We start from the raw sequence: 18,002 nt of genomic DNA, 5'->3' as shown, positions 1-18,002 counted from the left end.
CTACCCGTCCCTTACAGCTTGATGTCACACGTCTTCTCCTAAATTACTGACAAAAGTACTCATCAGGGATTGTCTTTTACTCGTCCTAATGAAATTGTGATACACATTTAAGAATTTAAATGAATCTTGAGACAAAATTAGAACACTCTTTTTTTTAAATAGACAATATTATAAGTCAAATTAGGTGATTAATGTGATGTGACGTTTTAAAATTGTATAAAATAAGAGTCATGCATATTTGATCATAGGGTCCTTAATTTCAGCACGACATTGAAAACTAACTACTTGGTTATGAGATTATTCTAGGAGTCGTTGGCTACTAGGACTCTATATTTGTTCTAATCGTGTGAAATATTCCAACTAGAGATGGGTTCGGTACCGGCACCTAATGTACAGCGGTACATGTTATAAAAATCGTTAAAAATATATATTGATATTGAAAGTGATCGAAAAGTTATGTATTGGTAGTATATGGTATTTGAAGGAGAAAATTGGTATGAGACTGGTACCAAATTGAAGAAACACTAAGTGAACCCTGGACAGATTATAGATAATCTGGACAGATTATAGATAATCTGGGGGTTAAGTAATGTTTCCCACGGATGAGATCTAACTGAGAAGGCTATTCTTCAGGAGACCTGCAAAACAAACACCGTAAGCTCGTCACTGAGAAGGGGGGGTTCCTCCTTGTGACCACCCTCCGGCGTGAGAATCAGACTAGATTGCTCTGAATATAAGTGTATATTAAGAGATTGCTAGATAACTGGATAGCAGATGATCTTACCATTCCAAGATGTTGGAGTATTTATAGCCGAAGGTAGGTTAGAAGGTATAGCCGGCTGAATAGTATTCCTGTTCTACCAACAGTGGACTATGCACAGGCCATACTGGTTGGTGGATAGGTTACGGCCAACAGTAACTATGTCGGCTGCACTATTCCTCCAACTGTAGATTATGCACGTCCTACCTACTGTGGATTATACGCAGGCCATGCTGGTTGGTGAATAGGTTACGGCCAACAGTAACACTATTTCACCAACTGTAGGCTGCGCATGCCCTGCAGTAAGGGTTGGTGAGTAGGCAGCGGCTAATAGTGACAAACAGTACTAGAGGGTGCTCCTCCTCGTACTGTTGTCGGTGAGCTGTCACCCTGTGATTGGCTCATGGGCTGTTCTGGTCAGATTGTCTGTCCTATCCATACCTTGGTAGGTATAGTACAGAAGATCTTTCAGAATCATACGGACTGGCTCATTTTGGCGGGATTGTTCCCGTCTTGCTCATTCCTTCATGTGACTACTGAAGTATCTATTGTCTTGTGCGTGCAGCCCTGCTGTCTGCGGGTAGCCTTCCCTGATGGCTTGTATCCGCAACTGCGGGAACAGGCGGGGTACTTCACCATTGGGAGGCTTTCCCTGCGTGTACAGCTTGCGTACTGCGCGTAAGGTTCTCTGAGCATGGTGGGTCCTGCGGAAGCAGATGGCCTTTGCGCAGACGTCCCTGTTCAAGGTGAGTCTTGCGGGACCAACTGGGCTCTGCTGGGACCTACCTCTTCAAGTCCCCCCAGTCCAATGTTCTTCTCATGAATGTTTAATAAAGTGAGGTGAACTTTTGGACTTTGAGCAAGGGGTTTTGAAAAGGCTTTTTAGTTTTAAGGTTCTCCGTGGGGATTCTTCCCGCGGGTTTCCTAGTGTCACTTGCAAAAATTCCCGATTTTTTTGCTTGATCTTTGGGTATGATGCGGGTAGGTATGTAACCTTCTCGCAAGGCAGGAGCGTTGAGTCTCACTTGTATATAGTCTCCATGAGGTTCTGGTGGTTTTCAACATAGTGATCAATTATGCTAAGACCACCAATTCCATTACGGAGTTTCAAACAATATAATTCTCGACGTTCCCGTTATACGGGGATGTTATTCCTCTATCCGCAAGCATTGCCTAGAAGATCCTTCTTGGTTTCAATTCTCTGCGGGTGCTAGGTATGTGAAGGGTTTTGCCTTAACACTGTACCCGCACCTGTCTTATAGTTACTTGGTTGCCAAGGTATTCTTGGCTTCAATTCCCTGCGGGTGCTAGGTATGTGAAGGGTTTTGCCTTAACACTGTACCCGCACCTGTCTTATAGTTACTTGGTTGCCAAGGTATTCTTGGCTTCAATTCCCTGCGGGTGCTAGGTATGTGAAGGGTTTTGCCTTAACACTGTACCCGCATCCGGCTTATGGTTACTTGTTCGCCAAGGTAAGGGGTGTTTTTGTAACACCATTGGCAAACACAACATCGTCCCACTCTTAGGTAAATCCCACATCGGCCGTGGACAAGAGAGATCCTTGGCTCATAAGTAAATGTCCTGCCTCTTTAATCACCAACGCGTTTTGGGCAACCAAAAACAAATCCGTGAGCTCTTCGTGGGCAGAGCGGACAATATTGGTGGTGCGAGGGGCCGGATGTTACAGGTGGTATCAGATCCACTATTGTGTCGTTCGGGATGATGGGACATGCCTCATCGAGGACGATGAGTCCAAAGGGGGGTTGTCTGTAACACCATTGGCAAACACAACATCGTCCCACTCTTAGGTAAATCCCACATCGGCCGTGGACAAGAGAGATCCTTGGCTCATAAGTAAATGTCCTGCCTCTTTAATCACCAACGCGTTTTGGGCAACCAAAAACAAATCCGTGAGCTCTTCGTGGGCAGAGCGGACAATATTGGTGGTGCGAGGGGCCGGATGTTACAGGTACTGTGACATCTGACCCGATCCGACCCGACCCAGGTACCCGTTTCTCTGACCCGATCTCTTTCTTTTATGATTTAATATTTATTTATACTTATATTTTATTTTTAATAATAATAATATATATTTCCTTCCCGCCTCTTTCTCTCTCTTTCTTTCCGCCGTCCCGTCCCTCTTCCTTCTCTCTTTCCGCCTTCTTTTCCCTCTTGTCGCCGTCCCGCCCTTACGCCTTGTTTCCCTCTTTTTCTAACTCGTTGCTTGTCCTTTGTTCCTTTCCGCCTAAGGTTGTCTGCGCAGCTCCACGCGCTAGACCCCTTACAAGGAATCCTGCGTGAAGACCACCTGTTTCAGCGATACGCGAGACGAACTCTTCTCGCAGCGCGTTAAGAATTGAAATTCTTCTCGCAACGCGCTAAGAACGGAAGTTCTTCCCGCGACGCGCTAAGGATTTGTAGTTCTTCTCGCAGCGCGCTAAGAATCGTAGTTCATCCCTCGACGCGCGAAGAATTATAGTTCTTCCCGCGGCGCGCTAGGAATTTTAGTTCCTCCCGCGGCGCGCTAAGAAATGTGATTCTTCCCACGGCACGCTTAGAAATGTAGTTCTTTCCGCGACGCGTTAAGGTTGGTTCTGTCTGCCTTCGCGCTCGCGCTCTCTTGACCTTCTGTATCTGCCTTCGCGCCTTAGCCTTCTCGCGCTGAATCCTTCGAGTTTTCTGTTTAAATCTAGCCGTTTGCTTTTGTGTTGTCTTATCTTTTGAGCTGTTGACCTAACCTATCTAATGTCTGAATAGTTACTTTCGGCGCAGCATGCGCACCAACCCCATTGGTTGGTAGATAAAGTGACTGACATAATCTTTTGAGATCTGCTTTTTCCATGCTTGACCAGTACTTTTTCTGGACCGCCCATGCCTTTTTCTGAATCCTGTCAGCCTTTTTCTCTTTTTCCCTGCTGCCATATCTTTTGATATCTTTACTTTTCAGAACTTTTTACTGTTGATATCTTTTCTTTTACTTTTGGAGATCTTTTCTAGGGTTTGTGTCCCCTAGGGTTTACCTATATATAGTACTATTTTCATAACACTACACACACAAAACACTTACACTCTCCTGTTCTCTCTTGCTCCTTGCCGTTGTTTTTCCTCTGCCGCCTCCTCTCTTGCCTCCGTCTTCCTCCCTGTTCTGCTCTGTTTTCTGGTAATATATATATATAAAATAATTTACTTATTAATTATGCTAACTTATAATCAAGACTTAAAACCGATCGTTAAAACAATAATCTTTACTTATAGGTTAACTTGTGCTTGTTTAAAGTTGGTTCTTGCTTTATCTTACACCGCATCGTTTATCAAGTGAGTAATCTCGTACCAAATCCCTTTTTGCTTTTAATGTTTTGGGATGTTCATGTGTTCATACAAACTTAGAGTCTTAAACTTGTTTATGAACTTTAGTCGCGCAGTATCCCATGTGTTGAGGATGTAGACTTGGCTGTTTATTTGTATGTGTGGATCATTAACCGTCTTGCCGGTCTATTCCGCAGTTCGCATGGTACCATTAGATGAACACGGGAGAACTATCGTTTATGATTTTCTCTTTTGTTACACTTGCACAGTTAGTCTTGTTTGTGAGCTCAATTGTGAGCACTGGCAGTCTTGTCTCTTAGAGTTGGTCCCGATCTGATTACACCCTTGTTGAAACCCAGACATACACATGTTGCGCGCAGATTTATGATTATCTATGTATTGTATTAAACTTGATTTCTCACCAACACGCAAGTATTTGACGTTTATTTTAACACATGTTCAGGTTTGCAGTAGCTGTTTTGGAGCTTGTGGACACGTAGGACGTTTTCACTTTTGGACCTAGAATTAAAATGTATCAAGACAAGTTAATGTTGTTTGAATGTTATAATTTATAATATATTGATTTATGTTTGATTTATGTTCTTTATTTTCCCCGCTGCGCGTGCGCGATAAAATGTGTATTAATAAATATTGACACCAATAGTGTCGCGAGTAATGAAGCAATATGTGGCGCCCCGATGTATAATCCGCCTTTGGTCGGGGTGTTACAGATTGGTATCAGAGCCAGGTTGACTTTAGGATAGGTGGTTAGACGTAACGGCCTAGAATACCTAAGAGTCCCTTCTCGCGCATGAGAGAAATCTCATGTTTGCGCGCTTATTGTTAATTACTCGTTATTTATGAATATGCTCGCACTTGCGCAGTATATGATTTTATGTTTTATTTCGCGATATTTCGATTTTTGCTGAATTTCGATTTTTATTGATTTTTCTTGCCTATTCGTTTGTTGGGATTTGAAGATCCGAAAAGTCATGGTGATACATGAATAGTTGATTTTCAATTTCCATTTACGATTATGTTCTGAGGTTGGAAACTTGAAAAGTCATGGTGATACATGAATTGTCAACCTCCAATACTCATTTTCTTGTATATTTTATATTGAGGATTGAAAAGTCATGGTGATACATGAATCGTCAACCTCCAATGCTCGTTTGCTCGTATATTTTAAATTGGGAATTCGGAAAGTCATGGTGATACATGGTGAGTAATCTCGTACCTAATCCCTTTTTTTTGCTTCTAATGTTTTGGGATGTTCATGTGTTCACTGTAACATCCGGCCCCTCGCACCATCAATATTGTCCGTTTTGCCCACGAAGAGCTCACGGATTTGTTTTTGGTTGCCCAAAACGCGTTGGTGATTGAAGAGGCAAGACATTACTTATGAACCATTGATCTCTCTTGTCCACAGCCGATGTGTGATAGCCTAAGAGTGGGACGATGTTGTGTTTGCCAAAGGTGTTACAGACAACCCCCTTTTGGACTCATCGTCCTCGATGAGGCGTGTCCCATCATCCCGAACGGCACAAGAGTGGCTCTGATACCAACTGTAACATCCTTGTTGAAATCCAGACATACACATGTTGCGCGCAGATTTATGATTATCTATGTATTGTATTAAACTTGATTTCTCACCAACACGCAAGTGTTTGACGTTTATTTTAACACATGTTCAGGTTTGCAGTAGCTGTTTTGGAGCTTGTGGACACGTAGGACGTTTTCACTTTTGGACCTAGAATTAAAATGTATCAAGACAAGTTAATGTTGTTTGAATGTTATAATTTATAATATATTGATTTATGTTTGATTTATGTTCTTTATTTTCCCCGCTGCGCGTGCGCGATAAAATGTGTATTAATAAATATTGACACCAATAGTGTCGCGAGTAATGAAGCAATATGTGGCGCCCCGATGTATAATCCGCCTTTGGTCGGGGTGTTACAGATTGGTATCAGAGCCACTCTTGTGCCGTTCGGGATGATGGGACACGCCTCATCGAGGACGATGAGTCCAAAAGGGGGTTGTCTGTAACACCTTTGGCAAACACAACATCGTCCCACTCTTAGGCTATCACACATCGGCCGTGGACAAGAGAGATCAATGGTTCATAAGTAATGTCTTGCCTCTTCAATCACCAACGCGTTTTGGGCAACCAAAAACAAATCCGTGAGCTCTTCGTGGGCAAAACGGACAATATTGATGGTGCGAGGGGCCGGATGTTACAGTTGGTATCAGAGCTGTTAAAGGCAATGCGATTTTCGAGAAGTTCGAAATGAAGCGCCGGTAATAACCAGCTAAGCCCAGAAAGGAACGGATCTCGGTAGGAGTAGATGGCGTGATCCAGTTCTTGATTGCTTCAATCTTGGATGGGTCGACATGAATACCCATCTTGTTTACAACATGACCAAGAAACTGTACTTCATCAGACCAAAATTCACACTTGGAAAGCTTAGCATAGAGTTGCTCGGTTCGAAGCTTTTGCAACACCAATCGGAGATGTTGCTCATGCTCGGCCTTGGTCTTAGAATACACCAGAACATCATCGATAAACACAATCACGAATTTATCCAAGAAAGGCCTACACACCCGATTCATTAGATCCATGAAAACGGCGGGTGCGTTGGTTAGACCGAAGGACATGACCAAGAATTCAAAATGGCCATAACGAGTTCGAAAAGCAGTCTTCGGAACATCTTCATCGCGGATGCGCAACTGGTGATAGCCAGAGCGGAGATCGATCTTCGAGAAACAAGAGGCACCTTGGAGTTGATCAAAGAGGTCGTCAATACGCGGTAAGGGATACCGGTTTTTAATGGTGAGTTTGTTCAACTCGCGGTAATCAATACACATGCGAAACGATCCATCTTTCTTTTTAACGAACAACACCGGAGCACCCCAGGGCGAAGAGCTAGGGCGAATGAATCCTTTAGCGGTCAACTCTTGAAGTTGACTTGCCAATTCTTGCATCTCAGCGGGCGCAAGACGGTAAGGAGATTTAGCCACGGGGGAAGCACCAGGGACAAGATCAATACGGAACTCGACTTCACGAGCGGGAGGGATACCAGGAAGATCATCAGGAAAAACTTCAGGGAAATCACGCACAACAGGGATATCGCGAAGCTTCTTCTCTTCAGCAGGTTTAACCACATGGCCTAAGAATGCAACACACTTCTTCCGCATGAGTCTTTGGGCTTCGGCGCAAGACATAAGTTTAAGACCGCTGGAGGGTTTTTCGCCGTAAATATGAAGATCACCATTTTCTCGAGGTATGCGAATCAATTTCTTGGCGCAAATAACTTCGGCGCGATTCTTCGAGAGCCAGTCCATACCAATGATAACATCAAAGCTTCCAAGAGGCATGGGGATGAGGTCGATTAGAAAATCGTTTTCAGTTGAATTGGCTAACGGTGAAACTGGTAACACCCCGACCAAAGGTGGATTATACATCGGGGCGCCACATATTGCTTCATTACTCGCGACACTATTGGTGTCAATATTTATTAATACACATTTTATCGCGCACGCGCAGCGGGGAAAATAAAGAACATAAATCAATATATTATAAATTATAACATTCAAACAACATTAACTTGTCTTGATACATTTTAATTCTAGGTCCAAAAGTGAAAACGTCCTACGTGTCCACAAGCTCCAAAACAGCTACTGCAAACCTGAACATGTGTTAAAATAAACGTCAAACACTTGCGTGTTGGTGAGAAATCAAGTTTAATACAATACATAGATAATCATAAATCTGCGCGCAACATGTGTATGTCTGGGTTTCAACAAGGGTGTAATCAGATCGGGACCAACTCTAAGAGACAAGACTGCCAGTGCTCACAATTGAGCTCACAAACAAGACTAACTGTGCAAGTGTAACAAAAGAGAAAATCATAAACGATAGTTCTCCCGTGTTCATCTAATGGTACCATGCGAACTGCGGAATAGACCGGCAAGACGGTTAATGATCCACACATACAAATAAACAGCCAAGTCTACATCCTCAACACATGGGATACTGCGCGACTAAAGTTCATAAACAAGTTTAAGACTCTAAGTTTGTATGAACACATGAACATCCCAAAACATTAAAAGCAAAAAGGGATTTGGTACGAGATTACTCACTTGATAAACGATGCGGTGTAAGATAAAGCAAGAACCAACTTTAAACAAGCACAAGTTAACCTATAAATAAGATTATTGTTTTAACGATCGGTTTTAAGTCTTGATTATAAGTTAGCATAATTAATAAGTAAATTATTATATATATATATTACCGGAAAAGCAGGGCAGAACAGGGAGGAAGACGGAGGCAAGAGAGGAGGGAGGCGGCAGAGAGAGCAAGGAACAAGAGAGAATAAGAGAGATTAAGTGTTTTGTGTGTGTAGTGTTAGGAAAAATAATGTTATTATTTATAGAGAAACCCTAGGAGACATAAATCCAGAAAAAGGGGAAAAGGTTCCAAGACAAACAGAACAAGACAAAACAAAAGATATCAAAAGCAAGTAAAAGATATGGCAGCTGCAGGGAGCAAGATAAAGCTGACAGGGAACAGTAAAAAGGCATGGGAGGGTCAGATAAAGTTACTGGTTAAAACATGGCAAAAGCAGATCTCAAAAGATAATGTCAGTCACTTTTTCTACCAACCAATGGGGTTGGTACGCATGCTGCGCCGAAAGTAACTATTCAGACATTAGATAGGTTAGGTCAACAGCTCAGAAGAAAAGACATTTACAAAAGCAAACGGCTAGAATAAACAGAAGATACAAGGGTTAAGCGCGGGAAGGCTGAGTGCGCGAGCGCGAAGGCTGGCACAACAATCCTTAGCGCATTGCGGGAAGAACATGCATTCTTAGCGCGCTGCGAGAAGAGTTCTCTTCACGCATCGCAGGAACAAGATGTCTTCACGCAGGCTTCCATGAAAGGAGTCTGGCGCGTGGAGCTGCAGACATCCTTAGGCGGGAAGAACCAAAGGATAAGCAAAGAGTTAGAAGAAAAAGAGGGAAACAAGGCGTAAGGGCGGGACGGCGACAAGAGGGAAAAGAAGGCGGAAAGAGAGAAGGAAGAGGGAGGGGACGGCGGAAAGAAAGAGAGAGAAAGAGGCGGGAAGGAAATATATATTATTATTATTAAAAATAAAATATAAGTATAAATATTAAATAATAAAAGAAAGAGATCGGGTCAGAGAAACGGGTACCTAGGTCGGGTCGGATCGGGCAGATGTCACAGTCTCCCCTACTTTAAGAAATTTCGTCCCGAAATTTATCTCGAAGTAGGTTGCGCAGAGAACAGGTGCGGGTACTTGATCTTCATTTGATCTTCCCTTTCCCATGTAAACTCGGCTCCGCGCTTGGACTCCCAGCGAACTTTCACGATAGGGATACGACTGCGCTTGGTTTGCTTTACCTCGCGATCCATAATCTCAACAGGCTTCTCAACGAAATGCATAGATTCATCAACTTGAACTTCATCAAGTGGAATGTGAAGGTTCTTGTCAGCTAAACACTTCTTGAGATTGGATACATGGAACGTTGGATGCACATTACTGAGCGCGGGCGGCAGGTCAAGTCTGTAGGCAACTTTTCCCACACGCGCGAGAATCTTGAATGGACCAACATATCTAGGAGCAAGCTTACCTTTCTTCCCAAAGCGGACAACACCTTTCCAGGGCGACACTTTGAGGAGAACAAGATCACCAACTTGAAATTCGAGAGGCTTCCGCCTACGATCTGCGTAACTCTTCTGTCGGCTTCTGGCAGTCAGTAGATGATCACGGATCTTGGCGATTTTATCGGTTGTCTCTTGAACAAGTTCGGGTCCTGTGATTTGAGTTTCACCCACTTCGCTCCAACAAATCGGGGAGCGGCACTTACGACCGTAAAGTGCTTCAAATGGGGCCATACCAATACTGGAATGATAGCTGTTATTATAAGAGAACTCGATCAAAGGCAGGTGCGAATCCCAATTACCTCCAAAATCAAGAACACAAGATCGGAGCATATCCTCAAGAGTTTGAATAGTTCGCTCAGACTGACCGTCAGTCTGGGGATGATATGCCGTACTCATGTCCAAGCGAGTTCCTAGCGCAGATTGGAGAGATTTCCAAAAGCGAGATATAAAACGGCCATCACGATCGGATATGATGCTCAAAGGAGCATTCTGGAACTTGAAGCAATACAGTGGCGAAGCGCGCGAGTACGCGACGCGCTTCCACGAGCTAAGCTTACTGGTCCCCAAGGCCGAGCATATCCCATGTGTTGAGGATGTAGACTTGGCTGTTTATTTGTATGTGTGGATCATTAACCGTCTTGCCGGTCTATTCCGCAGTTCGCATGGTACCATTAGATGAACACGGGAGAACTATCGTTTATGATTTTCTCTTTTGTTACACTTGCACAGTTAGTCTTGTTTGTGAGCTCAATTGTGAGCACTGGCAGTCTTGTCTCTTAGAGTTGGTCCCGATCTGATTACACCCTTGTTGAAACCCAGACATACACATGTTGCGCGCAGATTTATGATTATCTATGTATTGTATTAAACTTGATTTCTCACCAACACGCAAGTGTTTGACGTTTATTTTAACACATGTTCAGGTTTGCAGTAGCTGTTTTGGAGCTTGTGGACACGTAGGACGTTTTCACTTTTGGACCTAGAATTAAAATGTATCAAGACAAGTTAATGTTGTTTGAATGTTATAATTTATAATATATTGATTTATGTTTGATTTATGTTCTTTATTTTCCCCGCTGCGCGTGCGCGATAAAATGTGTATTAATAAATATTGACACCAATAGTGTCGCGAGTAATGAAGCAATATGTGGCGCCCCGATGTATAATCCGCCTTTGGTCGGGGTGTTACAGATTGGTATCAGAGCTCGTTGACTTTAGGATAGGTGGTTAGACGTAACGGCCTAGAATACCTAAGAGTCCCTTCTCGCGCATGAGAGAAATCTCATGTTTGCGCGCTTATTGTTAATTACTCGTTATTTATGAATATGCTCGCACTTGCGCAGTATATGATTTTATGTTTTATTTCGCGATATTTCGATTTTTGCTGAATTTCGATTTTTATTGATTTTTCTTGCCTATTCGTTTGTTGGGATTTGAAGATCCGAAAAGTCATGGTGATACATGAATAGTTGATTTTCAATTTCCATTTACGATTATGTTCTGAGGTTGGAAACTTGAAAAGTCATGGTGATACATGAATTGTCAACCTCCAATACTCATTTTCTTGTATATTTTATATTGAGGATTGAAAAGTCATGGTGATACATGAATCGTCAACCTCCAATGCTCGTTTGCTCGTATATTTTAAATTGGGAATTCGGAAAGTCATGGTGATACATGAATTGTCGATTCTTGATTCGAATTTGTTACCTTTATTAAGTCTGCATTTAGGATCATTTATTTTACTTTAACTTTTGATAGCATCTAACTCCGTGAAACCAAGCTTTATAAGATTAAAACTTTGTGATAAAAACCAAGATATTAACTAAAATTAAAATTTTTATAGAATGCCTCCGCTATCTCGCCGATTTCAGAGAAGAGAAGCCTCGCGCATGCGTAGACAGCAACGTTCCCAGGAAATGGCCGCCGCAATAGCCCAAGCTTTGAGCCAAAACAATACCAACACCTCGAGTTATAACATTAAGTCCTTTAACGCGGGTAACCCTCCAAAGTTCACAGGTCTTGAAGGAGCCACCGTGATGCTCCAATGGCTCGAAAAGATTGAAAACACTTTCCTCCATACCCAATGCCCCTCAGACAGACGAACCCTATATGCTTCCAGCGTCCTGGAATCCAGAGCGCTTACATGGTGGAATGGAGTAGCTCATGCGCGTGGCGCAGAGGCTGCTTCTAGCATGACATGGGAGGAATTCAAGGAAATTCTTACGCGAGAATTCTGCCCTCCCAACGAAGTTAAGCGCCTGGAGGAGGAATTTTGGAATCTTAAGCAGTACAGCGGTGAAGCGCGCGAGTACGCGACGCGCTTCCATGAACTAAGTTTGCTTGTCCCTCACCTTGTTACCCCTTCCCGCCGAGCCATAGAGAAATTCCTTGGGGGTCTCCCCATGGAAATTCAAGATTCTGTATGGGCCAGAAACCCAGTTACCCTCTCTGACGCCATCGAGTTGGCCGCTGTGCTCAGCGACAACCATGTCAGAGCAGGAACCCTGTTCCTGCGGGGAACTGAGAAGACCAAACCTACCAAAACTGCCCCTGAACCAACAGAAACCAAACCAGAACCCTCAAACCGTAACAACCTCAAGCGCAGGCGCAAGGCCTATGCGCTTACCAACCCGCCCATTGTCCAGCAACCCGCATACCAACCTCCAGTTCATGCGCCTAACCCACTGTCAGCCTACCCAACACCTCCTGTAGTCCATAACTATGCCTTAACCAATCCCGCACTCCCTGCCCCGCCTCCTAAGAAACCTTACACAGGAAACCATCCCTTTTGCCCAACCTGTAGATTTCACCACCTAACCCAAACCCCGTGTCGACTTTGTACCCGATGTGGCCGTACTGGTCACACTGCTGAGAACTGTAGAGTCCTTCCCGCCAATCCAATTGCGCCAACACCACCAGTCTACCCGCAGAACCCACAATCAATCTACCAAAACCCACGACCCAGATCGTGCTATAACTGCGGTGATCCCAGTCATTTCCGGAACGCGTGCCCGAGACTACAAGTGCAAATCACACAAGCGAATCCGGTGAACCAGATTTCAAACCAAGTGACGCGTGGACGAGCTTTTAACATAACCGCGCACCAAGCGCAAGCGAATAATGACGTAGTTAATGGTACATTTTTGCTTAACGGATTTTATGCTTCTATACTTTTTGATACTGGCGCCGATCGAAGTTTTATTTCTCGCGCCTTCGAACAGAAGCTTGCGCGACCGCGCGATGACTTAAAAGAAGATTTTTCAGTTGAATTGGCTAATGGCGAAACTGTTTTAATTAACTCTGTGATTAAAGATTGCACGCTTAACCTTAACGAAAACGATTTTCTAATCGACCTCATCCCCATGCCTCTTGGAAGCTTTGATGTTATCATTGGTATGGACTGGCTCTCGAAGAATCGCGCCGAAGTTATTTGCGCCAAGAAATTGATTCGCATACCTCGAGAAAATGGTGATCTTCATATTTACGGCGAAAAACCCTCCAGTGGTCTTAAACTTATGTCTTGCGCCGAAGCCCAAAGACTCATGCGGAAGAAGTGTATTGCATTTCTAGCCCATGTGGTTAAACCTGCTGAAGAAGAGAAGCTTCGCGATATCCCTGTTGTGCGTGATTTCCCTGAAGTTTTTCCTGATGATCTTCCTGGTATCCCTCCCGCTCGTGAAGTCGAGTTCCGTATTGATCTTGTCCCTGGTGCTTCCCCCGTGGCTAAATCTCCTTACCGTCTTGCGCCCGCTGAGATGCAAGAATTGGCAAGTCAACTTCAAGAGTTGACCGCTAAAGGATTCATTCGCCCTAGCTCTTCGCCCTGGGGTGCTCCGGTGTTGTTCGTTAAAAAGAAAGATGGATCGTTTCGCATGTGTATTGATTACCGCGAGTTGAACAAACTCACCATTAAAAACCGGTATCCCTTACCGCGTATTGACGACCTCTTTGATCAACTCCAAGGTGCCTCTTGTTTCTCGAAGATTGATCTCCGCTCTGGCTATCACCAGTTGCGCATCCGCGATGAAGATGTTCCGAAGACTGCTTTTCGAACTCGTTATGGCCATTTTGAATTCTTGGTCATGTCCTTCGGTCTAACCAACGCACCCGCCGTTTTCATGGATCTAATGAATCGGGTGTGTAGGCCTTTCTTGGATAAATTCGTGATTGTGTTTATCGATGATGTTCTGGTGTATTCTAAGACCAAGGCCGAGCACGAGCAACATCTTCGGTTGGTGTTGCAAAAGCTTCGAACCGAGCAGCTCTATGCTAAGCTTTCCAAGTGTGAATTCTGGTCGGATGAAGTACAGTTTCTTGGCCATGTTGTGAACAAGATGGGTATTCATGTCGACCCATCCAAAATTGAAGCAATCAAGAACTGGATTACGCCATCCTCTCCTTCTGAGATCCGTTCCTTTCTGGGCTTAGCTGGTTACTACCGGCGATTCATTTCGAACTTCTCAAAGATCGCTTTGCCTTTAACAGCTCTGACGCACAAAGGTAAACCGTATATTTGGGGCTCGAAGCAAGAAGAAGCCTTTCTAACGCTCAAGCGTTTGTTGTGTGAAGCTCCTGTTCTTGCGCTACCTGAGGGTAATGATGATTTTGTCGTGTATTGCGATGCATCCAACCAAGGTCTCGGTTGTGTTCTTATGCAACGAGGCAAGGTTATCGCTTACGCATCAAGGCAACTTAAGGTTCATGAAAAGAATTATACAACTCACGACCTCGAGCTTGGTGCAGTTGTTTTTGCCTTGAAGATCTGGAGACACTACCTTTATGGTACTAAGTGTATCCTTTACACTGACCATAAAAGCCTTCAGCATATCTTTGATCAGAAGGAACTTAACATGAGGCAACGCCGATGGAACGAACTCATCAGCGATTACGATTGTGAGATCCGGTATCATCCTGGTAAGGCTAATGTGGTAGCCGATGCGCTCAGCCGAAAACCCTGCCAGCTTAACTGTATTTTGCCGCGCACGCAGCTTCACTTCGCGCCGATTCAAAGCAACCTTGAATCGCGTATTCGTGACGCGCAGCGCGCATCCATCAGTAACGGTAACCTTCGCGCCGAGTTAGCGTGTGGCGCGGAAGCACTTTTTGTCCCTAATCTGAGTGGAATTCTCTGCTATCTCAATCGCATCTGGATTCCCTTTGATGAGAATCTTTGCGTTGATATCCTGAGTGAAGCGCACAAATCTCGGTATTCTATTCATCCTGGCGCTGATAAGATGTACAAGGATTTGCGCATAACTTATTGGTGGCCCGGTATGAAGAAGGATATTGCTGTGTTCGTAGCTAGATGTCTGACTTGTTCTAAAGTGAAAGCTGAACACCAACGCCCATCTGGTTTGCTCGAACAACCAGAAATTCCTACGTGGAAATGGGAATGTGTAGCAATGGACTTTATTACCAAGTTACCTTTGACAACAAGTAAACATGATAGCATTTGGGTAATAGTGGATCGTTTGACTAAGTCTGCTCACTTCCTGCCCATTCGTGAAAACTACCGTGTTGAGCAACTCGCGCAGCTGTATGTCAAGGAAATTGTTTGCCGCCATGGTACTCCTTTGAGCATCATATCCGATCGCGATGGCCGTTTTATATCTCGCTTTTGGAAATCTCTCCAATCTGCGCTAGGAACTCGCTTGGACATGAGTACGGCATATCATCCTCAGACTGACGGTCAGTCTGAGCGAACTATTCAAACTCTTGAGGATATGCTCCGATCTTGTGTTCTTGATTTTGGAGGTAATTGGGATTCGCACCTGCCTTTGATCGAGTTCTCTTATAATAACAGCTATCATTCCAGTATCGGTATGGCCCCATTTGAAGCACTTTACGGTCGTAAGTGCCGCTCCCCGATTTGTTAGAGCGAAGTGGGTGAAACTCAAATCACAGGACCCGAACTTGTTCAAGAGACAACAGATAAAATCGCCAAGATCCGTGATCATCTGCTGACTGCCAGAAGCCGACAGAAGAGTTACGCAGATCGCAGGCGAAAGCCTCTCGAATTTCAAGTTGGTGATCTTGTTCTCCTCAAAGTGTCGCCCTGGAAAGGTGTTGTCCGCTTTGGGAAGAAAGGTAAGCTTGCTCCTCGTTATGTTGGTCCATTCAAGATTCTCGCGCGTGTGGGAAAAGTTGCCTACAGACTTGACCTGCCGCCCGCGCTCAGTAATGTGCATCCAACGTTCCATGTATCCAATCTCAAGAAGTGTTTAGCTGACAAGAACCTTCACATTCCACTTGATGAAGTTCAAGTTGATGAATCTATGCATTTCGTTGAGAAGCCTGTTGAGATTATGGATCGCGAGGTAAAGCAAACCAAGCGCAGTCGTATCCCTATCGTGAAAGTTCGCTGGGAGTCCAAGCGCGGAGCCGAGTTTACATGGGAAAGGGAAGATCAAATGAAGATCAAGTACCCGCACCTGTTCTCTGCGCAACCTACTTCGAGATAAATTTCGGGACGAAATTTCTTAAAGTAGGGGAGACTGTGACATCTGACCCGATCCGACCCGACCCAGGTACCCGTTTCTCTGACCCGATCTCTTTCTTTTATGATTTAATATTTATTTATACTTATATTTTATTTTTAATAATAATAATATATATTTCCTTCCCGCCTCTTTCTCTCTCTTTCTTTCCGCCGTCCCGTCCCTCTTCCTTCTCTCTTTCCGCCTTCTTTTCCCTCTTGTCGCCGTCCCGCCCTTACGCCTTGTTTCCCTCTTTTTCTAACTCGTTGCTTGTCCTTTGTTCCTTTCCGCCTAAGGTTGTCTGCGCAGCTCCACGCGCTAGACCCCTTACAAGGAATCCTGCGTGAAGACCACCTGTTTCAGCGATACGCGAGACGAACTCTTCTCGCAGCGCGTTAAGAATTGAAATTCTTCTCGCAGCGCGCTAAGAACGGAAGTTCTTCCCGCGACGCGCTAAGGATTTGTAGTTCTTCTCGCAGCGCGCTAAGAATCGTAGTTCATCCCTCGACGCGCGAAGAATTATAGTTCTTCCCGCGGCGCGCTAGGAATTTTAGTTCCTCCCGCGGCGCGCTAAGAAATGTGATTCTTCCCGCGGCACGCTTAGAAATGTAGTTCTTTCCGCGACGCGTTAAGGTTGGTTCTGTCTGCCTTCGCGCTCGCGCTCTCTTGACCTTCTGTATCTGCCTTCGCGCCTTAGCCTTCTCGCGCTGAATCCTTCGAGTTTTCTGTTTAAATCTAGCCGTTTGCTTTTGTGTTGTCTTATCTTTTGAGCTGTTGACCTAACCTATCTAATGTCTGAATAGTTACTTTCGGCGCAGCATGCGCACCAACCCCATTGGTTGGTAGATAAAGTGACTGACATAATCTTTTGAGATCTGCTTTTTCCATGCTTGACCAGTACTTTTTCTGGACCGCCCATGCCTTTTTCTGAATCCTGTCAGCCTTTTTCTCTTTTTCCCTGCTGCCATATCTTTTGATATCTTTACTTTTCAGAACTTTTTACTGTTGATATCTTTTCTTTTACTTTTGGAGATCTTTTCTAGGGTTTGTGTCCCCTAGGGTTTACCTATATATAGTACTATTTTCATAACACTACACACACAAAACACTTACACTCTCCTGTTCTCTCTTGCTCCTTGCCGTTGTTTTTCCTCTGCCGCCTCCTCTCTTGCCTCCGTCTTCCTCCCTGTTCTGCTCTGTTTTCTGGTAATATATATATATAAAATAATTTACTTATTAATTATGCTAACTTATAATCAAGACTTAAAACCGATCGTTAAAACAATAATCTTTACTTATAGGTTAACTTGTGCTTGTTTAAAGTTGGTTCTTGCTTTATCTTACACCGCATCGTTTATCAAGTGAGTAATCTCGTACCAAATCCCTTTTTGCTTTTAATGTTTTGGGATGTTCATGTGTTCATACAAACTTAGTCTTAAACTTGTTTATGAACTTTAGTCGCGCAGTATCCCATGTGTTGAGGATGTAGACTTGGCTGTTTATTTGTATGTGTGGATCATTAACCGTCTTGCCGGTCTATTCCGCAGTTCGCATGGTACCATTAGATGAACACGGGAGAACTATCGTTTATGATTTTCTCTTTTGTTACACTTGCACAGTTAGTCTTGTTTGTGAGCTCAATTGTGAGCACTGGCAGTCTTGTCTCTTAGAGTTGGTCCCGATCTGATTACACCCTTGTTGAAACCCAGACATACACATGTTGCGCGCAGATTTATGATTATCTATGTATTGTATTAAACTTGATTTCT

Source organism: Bidens hawaiensis, unplaced genomic scaffold (assembly GCF_021521415.1).
Source record: "Bidens hawaiensis isolate Kalapana, Puna unplaced genomic scaffold, B.hawaiensis_p1.1 tig00024691_1, whole genome shotgun sequence".
In the NCBI taxonomy this organism is placed as follows: Eukaryota; Viridiplantae; Streptophyta; class Magnoliopsida; order Asterales; family Asteraceae; genus Bidens; species Bidens hawaiensis.
This window is presented reverse-complemented; position numbering follows the sequence as displayed.